Genomic DNA, 12,442 nt, shown 5'->3' on the forward strand with positions numbered 1-12,442 from the left:
ATCCTATCTGAACTTTCACCAAGTTAACTGGGTCCCACTGCTCTGACCTGATCAGTGTTATAGATAGCTTTCTGAAAGGACCTAACCAGACCATACACACAAGTCATTACAGGACAAAACAAAGACCTCTTCAGCATTCACGGTACTGAACAATGCCCAAAGATGGTTGCCACTGCCCAACCAGGTCAATGAGACCGGAAGCGAGGTACATTTGTTGTATTCCAAGAGGATTTAACAAAAAAAAAACAAACAAAAAATTTAATGTTTATTTATTTTTGAGAGAGAGACAGAGCACGAGCGGAGGAGGGGCCAAGAGAGAGTGGGAGACACAGAACCCAAAGCAGGCTCCAGGCTCTGAGCTGTCACCACAGAGCCCGACTTGGGGCTCGAACCCACGATCCCGATGTGGGACTTGACCCACCAACTGTGAGACCATGACCTGAGCTGAAGTCTGACACTCAACCAACTGAGCCACCCAGGCACCCCAATATTACAAGAGGTTTTAAAAAGAAAGGAGTTTGGGATGCTTGGGTGGCTCAGTCGGTTAAGCGTCCAACTTCGGCTCAGGTCATGATCTCACAGTTCATGAGTTCGTGCCTCACATTGAGCTCTGTGCTGATAGCTCAGGGTCTGGAGCCTGCTTTGGATTCTGTGTCTCCCTCTCTCTCTCTGCTCCTCCGCTGCTTGTGTTCTTTCTCTCTCATAAATAAATAAACAATAAAAAAAATAAAATAAAGGGAGCTTAAAAATGTGCCAGCATTACTATATTCATTACACACAGTATTTCATTTAATGATTACATTACACATATTATCTCATTTCATTTACTGTCCATAAGAACCTTGAGAAGGAGGTCATTATTCTCTTCATTTAACAGATGAAAAAGCTAAGGCTTAGAGAGGGGGTGTTAAAAATCAGAATGAGAGTCCAGCTTCGTCTGACTTCAGAGTGCAAGCTTTCATACTAAATCATGCTGTATTGCATTCTACAGTGGGCAAGGAAAGACTTTTCCACCCCAGAAACAGCCCACTGGGGTACTCTGGTGTCCTACTTAAATTATCGAAATGGTATATGAATCCCCATAACTTTGCAGAAACCCACAGCTTCTATTTTACCTCTGCTTCCCCAGTTTAGTATCACTTGGGAGCGTGGGAGAGGGGAATGAAAATACACGACAAGGAAGAGAGAAAATTGATATGGTACCAAAGATATAAAGCAGAATTATTTTTGAAAATAATTTTGAGATGCATGAATGGGATTTCTAGGAGGCTATATTCGAATTAGTAACTTGTGCATGTGGTTTTCAAAACTTAGAAATCTTGATTATAGAAAGATTTGGCTGCAGTTTCTATATTAATGGAGCGTATAGGCATGCCATTTTCAGATTGCATTTATCAATGGCTCTACACTGTCACCATTCACCCATCTCTATCAAATCTGTAAACAAATGGTCTCTGTCTTGAGTTTATATAAATTATCTTATGCTGATGTTGTCATTTATTTTTTCCTTTTTTATTATAATTTTGCCCTCACTTTCTAATACATCAATATGATTTTGAGATCAATCCTGTTTTCCACAATGTTAGCTATCTACACAGATTACCTATAAATTAAAAATGAATCTTCAGTACTGCCTCAGTCTGACTCTTGTAAAAACATTTACATCTATGTGGTTGACTGAATCCCTCCTCACAGAAGGAAATTCAACATTTTTTTTTTAATTACAGTATAGTTGGCACACAATGTTACATTAGTTTCAGGTGTACAACACAGTGATTCCACAACTACATGTTATGCCATGCTCACAAGTGTGGCTACCATTTGTCACCATACAACACTATTACAATACCGCTGACTGTATTCCCTACGCTGTACTGTATTCCCTACGCTGTACCCTTCGCCCCATGACTTAGTCTTTCCTTAACTGGAGGCTTTCAACATTTTTAAAAAACAATTTTCCACTAATTGTGTACATAACTCATAGTTTATACACCATAAAATGTAGTCTCTTTTTTCCAAAAACTTATATTTTATAAGGATGTCATTATAATCACCAGATATTATTTAATGTCCAGAAGGGTACAATTGGTGCTGCATTGATTTGCTTCAGTCCAAAAGCCAGGGTATTGGAGAGAATAAGTTTTTTTCCCAGAGATATCAGAATTTACTCTCTTGAAAGAGGAAATTTATTTTGAAGTAGGTACTTATATTCAGTTTGGGTGGGAGGAAGAAGATGAAGTGATCAATTTATATTTTTATGAATATGTAATTTTAATAACTAAATTTAAAGTAAAAAAATTGCCTTCCTTATTATTTTCATTAATATTTATTTACTCTGATTATGGTTAAATTAAAATTAAAGCTCTTTGGTGTGTCCATTAATTTAAAGAAAAACAACAGAAAAGATGAAGTGCAGTGGACAAATCTACTCAAGGCATAAAGTTAGAATAAGATTGGAAGAAAATCCAGGAAAATAAGGGGAGTTTTATTTGTTGAAATGGTGTAATTACATGTTTCAATTTAATAATACAGCATTTGTAATATATGATAATTCTAAATTTATAAACACGCACAAAAGCAAGCCTACTATTTTGAATAATAATGTGTGTACTACCTAGGTTCAATAATTAGTAATCTTTTGTCATGCTTACTTCATCCATCTTTTTCTTTCTTTTCTTGTATTTTAAGACAAATCCCTGAGATATTCTATTATTTCACCATTTTTTCATGTCCTGTCACTCTTAAATATTTCCCTAAAAAAAGTTTCTTACATAATCACAATAGCAGTAACATGCCATCAAAAGAAATATTAATTCTTTAATATAATCCTCAGTCTACATTCAAAGTTCCCCGTTATCTTAGAAATATCTTTTTATACTTGGTTTGTTCATCAGGATCCAAATAAGTTCCACTCTGAATTTGATAGTTAGGTTTCTTAAATCCCTTCACCTTTTTAGGTTTTCTTTTCAAGATCTTTCCTTATAAAACTCAGATCAGTCATCCTGTAGAATATACCACAATCAAAGATTTTTCTGATGCTTTCTTGTAGTGTCATCTAAATTGTTTTTCCCTCCCCTGTATTTCCTATTAACTTAAAGTAATATCTAAATGTGATTAGATTCTGCATCATTTTTTTTCTCTTTTTTTTTTTGGCATAAATATTTTACAGGTAGTGCTCTGTACTTCACAATATATCACATTAAGGAGCACATGTCTGGTCGACACACTTTTAGTGATGCTAAGATGGACCTCTGAGTTCAGATGAAAGCAGTCAATGCTTCCAGTGTGTAGCTCTCCATTAAACGTTACCCTAATAGTTCTTAGACGAATCAATTATTTCAATAGAGATTGTCAAATAGTAGTTTTCTACTTTAATCATTCCTCTGTAGTTCTCAGCTGTCATTCTTCTTTAAAAAGAGCTTTGCTTAATAAACACATCAATTTAGATACCTTGTCAATTAATTTATACAGGAAAGGGAGGATAAATGATTAACCCTTTTGTTCTAATTACGTTTCCAGACTAAGAAGTTAGTTCTCTAGCCACCTCCAATGGCCTTTTCTTTTTTAAAAAAAAATTCTTGTTTGTTCAGTTTTTTAACTTTCCTGTTTTTTTTCTTTTTTAAAAATAATGAACTCATAAATTTTTATAAATTCAGTGTGTTTGAATCAAGTAGTCACTTTTCCTTTGATGATCAAATTGTCCCATTTGTAACAGTTGGAAGGGCCTTTTTAATCTGGCTCCTATGTCCTTTTGAAAAAACCCAACTAATGCTTGATAGTTTCTTTGGTTTCTGGTATGCACACAAGTGCACACACACACAAACAGTCTCACAATTCATCTCCTATATTTGCTATTTCAGGTTTGTAATCAATCATTTTCCAAGCTTCTAACTGGTTGGGAATTTCCAGTAGATAACAATTTGGATACCGGAAGTATTCCTTGCTTCCAACTTATTACTGTTTCTAGGCATGTCCAGTGTATTGAAGTAGGAAATACACATTTAAAAAATTGTGATGGGGCGCCTGGGTGGCTCAGTCGGTTAAGCGTCCGACTTCAGCTCAGGTCACGATCTCATGTTCCGTGAGTTCGAGCCCCGCGCCGGGCTCTGGGCTGATGGCTCAGAGCCTGGAGCCTGTTTCCGGTTCTGTGTCTCCCTCTCTCTCTGCCCCTCCCCCGTTCATGTTCTGTCTCTCTCTGTCTCAAAATAAATAAACGTTAAAAAAAAATTAAAAAAAAAAATTGTGATAAAATACATATAAAATTGACCGTTTTAACAATTAAAAAAATTTTTTTCCTAATGTTTATTTATTTATTTTTGACAGAGAGAGAGAGAGAGCACAAGTGGGGGAGAAGCAGAGAGAGAGATACACACACAGAAACCAAAGCAGGCTCCAGACTCCAAGCTGTCAGCACAGAGCCCAACATGGGGCTTGAACCCATGAAGTGTGAGACCACGACCTAAGCTGAAGTTGAACACTCAACCGACTAAGCCACCCAGGCGCCCCTTAACTATTTTTTTAAAATTTTTAAGTTTATTTATTTATTATTGAGAGAGAGAGAGAGAGAGAGAGAGAGAGAGCGAGCACAATCTGGGGAGAGGCAGAGAGGGAGGGAGACACAGAATCTGAAGCAGGCTCAGCTGTCAGCACAGAGCCTGACTCAGGGCTCAAACCCACAGACCCCGATATCACAACCTCAAGCCAAAGTAAGACACTTAACTGACTGACCCAACCCAGGTACCCTACCCCTTAACTATTTTGAAGTGTATAGTTCAACAGTATTAAGTTCATTCATATTGTTGCATAACCAACCTCCAGAACTCTCATTATCTTGCAAACCTGAAACTCTGTTCATTTGTTGTTGTTTAAACTCCCCATTTCCCCAGCCTCCTAGCCCCTGGCAACCACATTTCTATTTTCTGTCTCATAAATTTTACTCTAGGTACCTCATACAACATTTGGTTTCTTTGTGACTGGTTTCTTTCATCTAGCATGATGTCCCTCAGGTCCATCCCTATTGTAGCATGTGTCAGAATTCCTTTCCTCTTAGGACTGAATTAATATTCCCATTGTATTATGTATTATATACCATATTTTGTTTACTCATTCATTCACCAATGGACAGCTGGGTTGCCTCCCCATTTGCCTGTTGTGAATAATGCTTTTAACATAGGTGTACAAACAGCTTTTGGAGACTCTGCTTTCTGTTCCTTTAGATATATAGATATATACCCAGAAGTGGAATCACTGGATTATATGGTAATTCTATTTTCCACTTTTTAAAAATTTCATTTATTTATTTTGAGAGAGAGAGAGCGCTGACGGAGCAGAGAGGAAGAGACAGAATCACAAGCAGGCTCTGCACCATCAGCGTGGAGCCTGATGCAGGGCTCGAGCTCATGAACAAGATCATGACCTGGGCCAAATCAAGTCTGACGCTTAACCGACTGAGCATCTATTGTCCATTTTCAAAGAAACCACCATACTTTTTCCATAGCAGCTGTACCATTTTACATTCCTGTCAACAGTCACAAAGTTTCCAATTTTTCCACCTCCTTGCCAATACTTATTTTTCTTTTTTAGTAATAGTCATCCTAATGGGTATAAGGTGGTATCTCATTGTGGTTTGATTTACATTTCCTTAATGATTAGTGATGCTGAGCACGTTTTCATATGTTTGTTGGACATTTGTATATCTTCTTTGGAGAAATGTCTATTTGATCTCTTTGCCCATTTTTTATTGGCTTGCTTTTACTTTTGTCGAGTTGTGGAAGTTCTTTTTTTTTTTTTTTTTTTTCTGATGTTTATTTTTGAGAACGACAGGGAGACAGCATGAGCAGGGGAGGGAGAGGGTCAGAGAGAGTGGGAGACCAAATCTCCAGGCTCTGAGCTGTCAGCACAGAGCCCAGCGTGGGGCTCAAACTCACAAACTGTGAGATCATGACTTGAGCCAAAGTTGGATGCTTCACTAACTGAGCCACCCAGGAGCCCCTGGAAGTTCTTGATATATTCTGAATATTACTCCCTTATCAGATATATGATTTGAAAATATTTTCTCCCATTCCATAGGTTGCCCTTCATTCTGCTGATTGTGTCCTTTGATGCACAGAAGTTTTTAATATTGATGTTGTGCAATTTGTCTACTTTTACTCTTATTGCCTATGTGGGGTTTTGTTTTGTTTTTTTGTCCAACTAGTCTTTGCCAAATCCAATGTCATGAAGTTTTTCCCCTATGTTTTCTTCTTAGAGTTTTATAGTTTGGGGTCTTATGTTTATGAATCTTTGATCCATTTTGAGTTAATTTTTTATATAGTGTAAAGTAAGGATCCAACTTCATTATTTTCCATGTGGCTATCCAAATTTCCAAATACTATTGGTTGAAGATACTGTCCCTTCCCCATTGAATAGTCTTGGCACCCTTGCCAAAAATCATTTGGCCATATATATGAGGATTATGGTCTCTCTAGTCTGTTCCATTGATCTATATATGTCTGTCTTTATGTCAGTACCACACTATTTTGATTACTATATCTTTGAAATCAGGAAATTTGAATCTTCAACTTTGTTCTTCTTTTTCAAGGTTATGTTGGCTATTCAGACTCCCTTGAAATCCAATACTTTAGGATGAATTTTTCTATATAAAAATTGCCATTGGGATTTTGATAGACATTTTGTTGAATCTATAGATTACTTTGGGTTGACATTTTTACAATATTAAGTCTTCCAATTCATGAACAAGGGATGTCCTAAAATTTAGTTGTGTCTTCTTTAATTCAGCAATGTTTTACAGTTTTCAGTGTATAAGCCTTTTACCTCCTTAAGTTTACTCCTGAGTAGTTTATTCTTTTTAAAGCTATTGTAAATGGAATTGATTTCTTAATTTCCTCTTTTGGATTAATGTATATACATACAAAAAAGATACAACATACAAAAAACATACAACTGGTTTTTGTGCATTGATTTTGTATCCTACAACTTTCCTGGATTTATTTGTAGTTCTAACAGGTGTGTGTGTGTGTGTGTGTGTGTGTGTGTGCATGAGTGAGAGAGAGAGATCTTTAATGTTTTCTACAAATAAGATCATGACCTCTTCAAACAATCCTAATTTTACTTCCTCCTTTCATTTTGGATGCATTTTATTTCTTTTTCTTGCTTAATTACTCTGTCTGGAACTTCCAGGACTGTATTGAATAGATGTGGTGGAAAAGAACGCTCCCCTGAACATTCTTATCTTGTGATCTCAGGGGAAAAGTTTTCAGTTTTTTACCACTGAGTATGGGTTTTTCACAAATTGCCTTTATTTTGAGACGATTTCCTTCTATCCCTCGTTTGTTGAGTGTTTTTATCAAGAATCACATGGAATATTTTAAGGAATAAGATTAAGGATGAAAGCTACACTAAATAATTGCTTTTTAAGATGTTATTTTAATGTTGCTTTGTAATCTTCACAAAGTATTGAAATAACCATAATATTTGTTGTTAATAGTAAATAAGCATTTACTCATTCATTCAATTGTTTACTCTCTGCATGTGTCAAGTACTTCTGGGAACTGGGTGAGGTAGACAAAGCAGTTACTCTCATGGAGTTTGGACCTTAGGGGAGGAATATAGAAAATAATCAAAGAAAAAAATAAATAGAAAAATATCAGATAGTGACTGGTGCCATGTGGAGAATTAAAATATGACAATGTGATGGAGAGGGTCGGGGGGAGACTATTCTAAATTTTAAGGTAGGGAAGACCTTCTAAAGAGGTGATAGTTAAACTGAAACCTGATAAGAAGGAAGTAGACATATGAAGAGAAAGCATTTCAGAATGACAAAGACAGAAACTCCAAGATAAGAACACACCTGGTGAAGTCAGACTTCACGAAACAGAGAAGATCAACGTGATCAAAGTACAATGAGCAAAGGGGAGATGGTTTAAGATGAGGTCAGAGAAGAGTGGTAGTTATTTTACCTTAAATGTAAACAGAAGCAATATAATCATATATGTAAAGCCCTATGTTAAACACAAAAGCACTTAAGATATACTCACTGCCCTTAAGAAAGTTAGAATCTTATAAGGTCTCTAATAAAAAATATGTAACAGACCAATATTGGAATGTGTTTGAATAATCTTAGCTATGCTTAGATAAGCTATGCTTATATGCTTGTTTACATTGATATATAACAATTAGAATCTCATGTCACCCTTTCCTTTTTGATATGTACATATCAAATATGTATATTTGATATATATTTATATAAATATAATATTCATATATTATACAAATATATATTAAGTTATTTATACTTATACATATAAAGAGATAAACAAGAAGTAACAGAGGGAAGTAAAAATGTCACCTTACTATTATTGAAAATGCTGGTATTGAAGAACATGGCTTATATCTAGAATTACAGACTTATCTGCCTGGTCACAGCAGAGATGTAACTAACAGGGAAGACAATATCTCTATAAAGTTACACAAGGGATCAGAGATAGTAAAGTACAATGAACAAACATGTGAATCCTAGAGCCAGACTGCCCAGGTTCCAGTCTCGGTGCTCTTTCTAGTGTTTCAGTGCAACCACTTGCTTCCATTTCCTCACCTATAAAATGTGGAAAATACTAATGTTACTTCTTATAAGGGATTATGCCATAATATGTTCTGCATCTTGTTAATAATGCACACATAATCTATATCAAATATCTTTACATATCCATACATTCAGGTCCAATGCATTATTTTTTTTTTTAAGTTTATTTATTTTTGAGAGAGAGAGAGAGAAACAAAGTACAAGCAGAGGAGGATCAGAGAGAGAGGAAGACACAGAATCTGAAATAGGCTCCAGGCTCTGAGCTGTTAGCACAGAGCCCAATGTGGGGCTTGAACCTGCGAACTGTGAGATCATGACCTGAGCCAAAGTCGGATGCTAAACCAACTGAGCCACCCAGGCGCCCCCAACGTATTGTTTTTTTTCTATGCTGCTGATTGTTATATTCCATGGATATATTAGAATTTAGTTAATCAATTTTGTCTTTTCCTGAATGTTACATAGTCAGAATCATACTGGAGGTAACCTTTTTAGACTGGCTTCTTTCACTTAGAATTTGCATTTAAGTTTCCTTGGCTTGATAGTTCATTTCTTTTTAACACTGAATAATATTTCATTGTCTGGATGGACCACAGTTTATTTATCCATTCATCTACTGAAGGATATCTTTGTTGCTTCCTGGTTTGGGCAATTACAAAGAGTGATTATAAAACATTTGTGTGCAGATTTTTGTCTTGACATAAGTTTTTACCTCCTTTTACCTCTTTGGTAGACACCAAGGAGGGTGATATGGGCAGAGTATGTTTAGTTTTGTATGAAACCACCAAATTGTTTCTCCAAAGTGGCTATACCATTTTGCATTCTCACCAGCAATGAATGGAAGTTCCTATTGTTCTATATCCTCACCAGAGTTTGGTGTTATCAGTGTTTGGATTTTGGCTATTCTAATAGGTCCATAGTTGGGACTTGTTGTAATTTGCAATTCCCTAAAGACATATGACATGGAACATCTTTTTCATATGCTTATTTGCCTTCTCTATATATCCTTTGGTGAGGTATCTGTTAAGGTCTTTGGTCTAATTTTATTTTTTTATATATTAAAACAAATTTTATTTTAGAGAGAGAGAGTGCACGAGTGGGGGAGAGGGGCAGAGGAAGAGAGAGAGAGAATCTTAAGAAGGCTCCATACTCAACACAGACCCCAATATTAGGGCTCCATCCCACAACCCTGGGATCATGACCCGAGCCAAAATCAAGACTTGGATGCTTAACCAACTGAGCCACCTAGGCGCCCCTGGCCTATTTTTAATCAGGTTGTTTGTTTCCTTACTGTTAAGTTTTAAGGGTTCTTCATATATTTTGGATAACAGTCCTTTATCAGATATGTATTTTGTATGTATTTTCTCCCTGCTGGTGAAATTGAAGTGTTTCATTTCCAGAGCCAATGATCTGAGTACAGAAGAAAAACAGCTTAGTTGACATTTTAGGCATGTGGCAGCCATAAGCAGTTCTAAATAGGGAATTCTTGTGATCATAGAGTGAAAAGCCTATGACATCAGCCAGAAACAATGCAGAAATCCTAAAGTAGAAAAGCCACAGGGCTTATTCTTCTGAATGTTATATGGAAAATATTCCTAGGAAATATAATTAAAGTTTATTTAGAATTGTTATCTAATTAAAAATTTACGATTTTTGATTAGGAAAATTTTTAGATATAATTTGAAGGCATTTAAGTCCCAGTAAATAAATTGGAGATTTGAAATAACAAGGTTCTAGTTTCTCTTTGAAGGATCATTTTACCTTAAAAATTAAATACAAACACTCTTTAGTTGTATGGTTTGGTCACAAATGATTCTACTTTTTCTGTTCTACTTCCTACAAGTTAGATAACACTGCAGTGAATATCTTGTTATAACAAAATATTTGGACATTTATCTGATGATTTAAAAATTAGATAAGACTAACCAATATTCAACTCAAAAATCTAGGGCAAAAAAAAAAATTAGTCTCTTGGTCTGTAAAAGGGACTGATTGCATCTGGGATTAAAAAACTGATTCTTAATGTTTTGAGGTTAAGATCCCATTAAAACAAGAAATATCTGCAAAAATACAGAGCTGTATAAGTGAAATTCTATCTACAATTTTGGGAGTTAATGTATTCATGGGTTGCCTGTGTTGACATATCAACAACTCTGTCTTAAATAATATGTTATGGGGATTAATCTGGGGGAGGAGGGTGCTTTTACTTCCAAACAAATATACCTTATATACCTTTCTACCCCTAATGAATCTGGCCTAAAATCAAGCTATTCTTAACTCAAAATAGCAAATTTTCTCGATACTCAAAAGTAATTAAATAAAGAAAATAACACTTTTATAGTCACTTGCCATAACTCACTGGTAGCACCACCATTTCCCCGCACTGAATGACCCCGGTTCCTAAAAATAACTCCAGTGCTGTTCAACTGCTTATATTTGGCATATTCTTCATTCTTATTTGGGAAAGCACATTCCCTTCTCCAGCTGAAGAAACTCATGAAAAGAACTGCTTAAAAACACTGCTCCCTCTGGGCTCTTAAAAATGTTCAGCATCTGAATGCTGGGAGAGAATGCTCACACCCAGCAGAGGCAATACTGGATGGACTGAGCAAGAGAAAAATGGGGATGCTATATATGGAAGACAGGAAGCAGAACTAGTTGAGGAAGACTCACTCGTAAGTGACCCATCTTTACAGTCATGACCCAGCAACTGTTATCTAGAAAAGGAAAAGCTTGGGGCGCCTGGGTGGCTCAGTCGGTTAAGCGTCCGACTTCGGCTTAGGTTGTGATCTCGCAGTCCATGAGTTTGAGCCCCACGTCGGGCTCTGTGCTGACAGCTCAGAGCCTGGAGCCTGTTTCAGATTCTGTGTCTCCTTTTCTCTGACCCTCCCCCATTCATGCTCTGTCTCCCTCTGTCTCAAAAATAAATAAAGGTTAATTTTTTTTTTTTTTTTTTAGAAAAGGAAAAGCTTTAATAGCTAGCCTAGGTTATAAGGGACACATTGAAAATCAGGCCAGACTGTTCTGACATGTTCCACCCTACTTTTAAATAAGCAAAAAGTAAAGAACTAAGTAAAGCCTCAGGACAGGACAGTCAAATACACAGACACACACCATGTATACTGATGGTAGCTGTCTTGCTTCATGGTTGCTCTGGCAATTAGGGTACTGAGGAGTGTTGATGAAATCAAAGTCCCAAAGCCAAAAATACAAGTTGCAAAATAAATGAACTTCCAGTTTCTCTGCATTATATGATTATTTGCATGTTATTTATATATTTGGAGACAGAAAAAGAAGGAACTGGAAGGTCTGTCTCACTCTTTCTTATTTTTCAAAAAGCCAGTAATTCCCATGGCTGTTTTGTTTTGTTTTGTTTTGAACCAAAGCACACAGATTCACATTTTAATAGAGAGATTTTAGTTTCCTAGGAAAATAAATGGAGTTATTTGTGATTAACCCAGGGGAGCGTGGGTGGCTCAGTTGGTTAAGCATCTGACTCGATTTTGGCTCAGGTCATGACGTCATAGTTCATGGGATTGAGCCTGGCATTGGGCTTGGTGCTGACAGCACAGAGCCTACTTGGGGTGCTCTCTCTCTCTTTCTCTGTCTCTCTCCCTCCCTCCTTCTCTGCTCATGCTCTCTTTCTCTTCTTTCTCTCAAAATAAAGGTGTTTTTTTTTTTTTTAAAGCACTTCCACATTAGCATTTTAAGACATTATCAGAGACTTTTTATTCCTTCTCTCCCCATCCACTCATCTTTGTCCTTTTTGTTTTTTTAATGTTTAAAGAGAAGTTACGATCTAAGTGGCTGGAGATGACAAATGAGGAAAATATACCTAGGTCACTCTGTAGAAACAGTTCTTAG

Source organism: Puma concolor, chromosome B4 (genome assembly GCF_028749965.1).
Source record: "Puma concolor isolate L17-30 chromosome B4, mPumCon1.1.hap2, whole genome shotgun sequence".
In the NCBI taxonomy this organism is placed as follows: domain Eukaryota; kingdom Metazoa; phylum Chordata; class Mammalia; order Carnivora; family Felidae; genus Puma; species Puma concolor.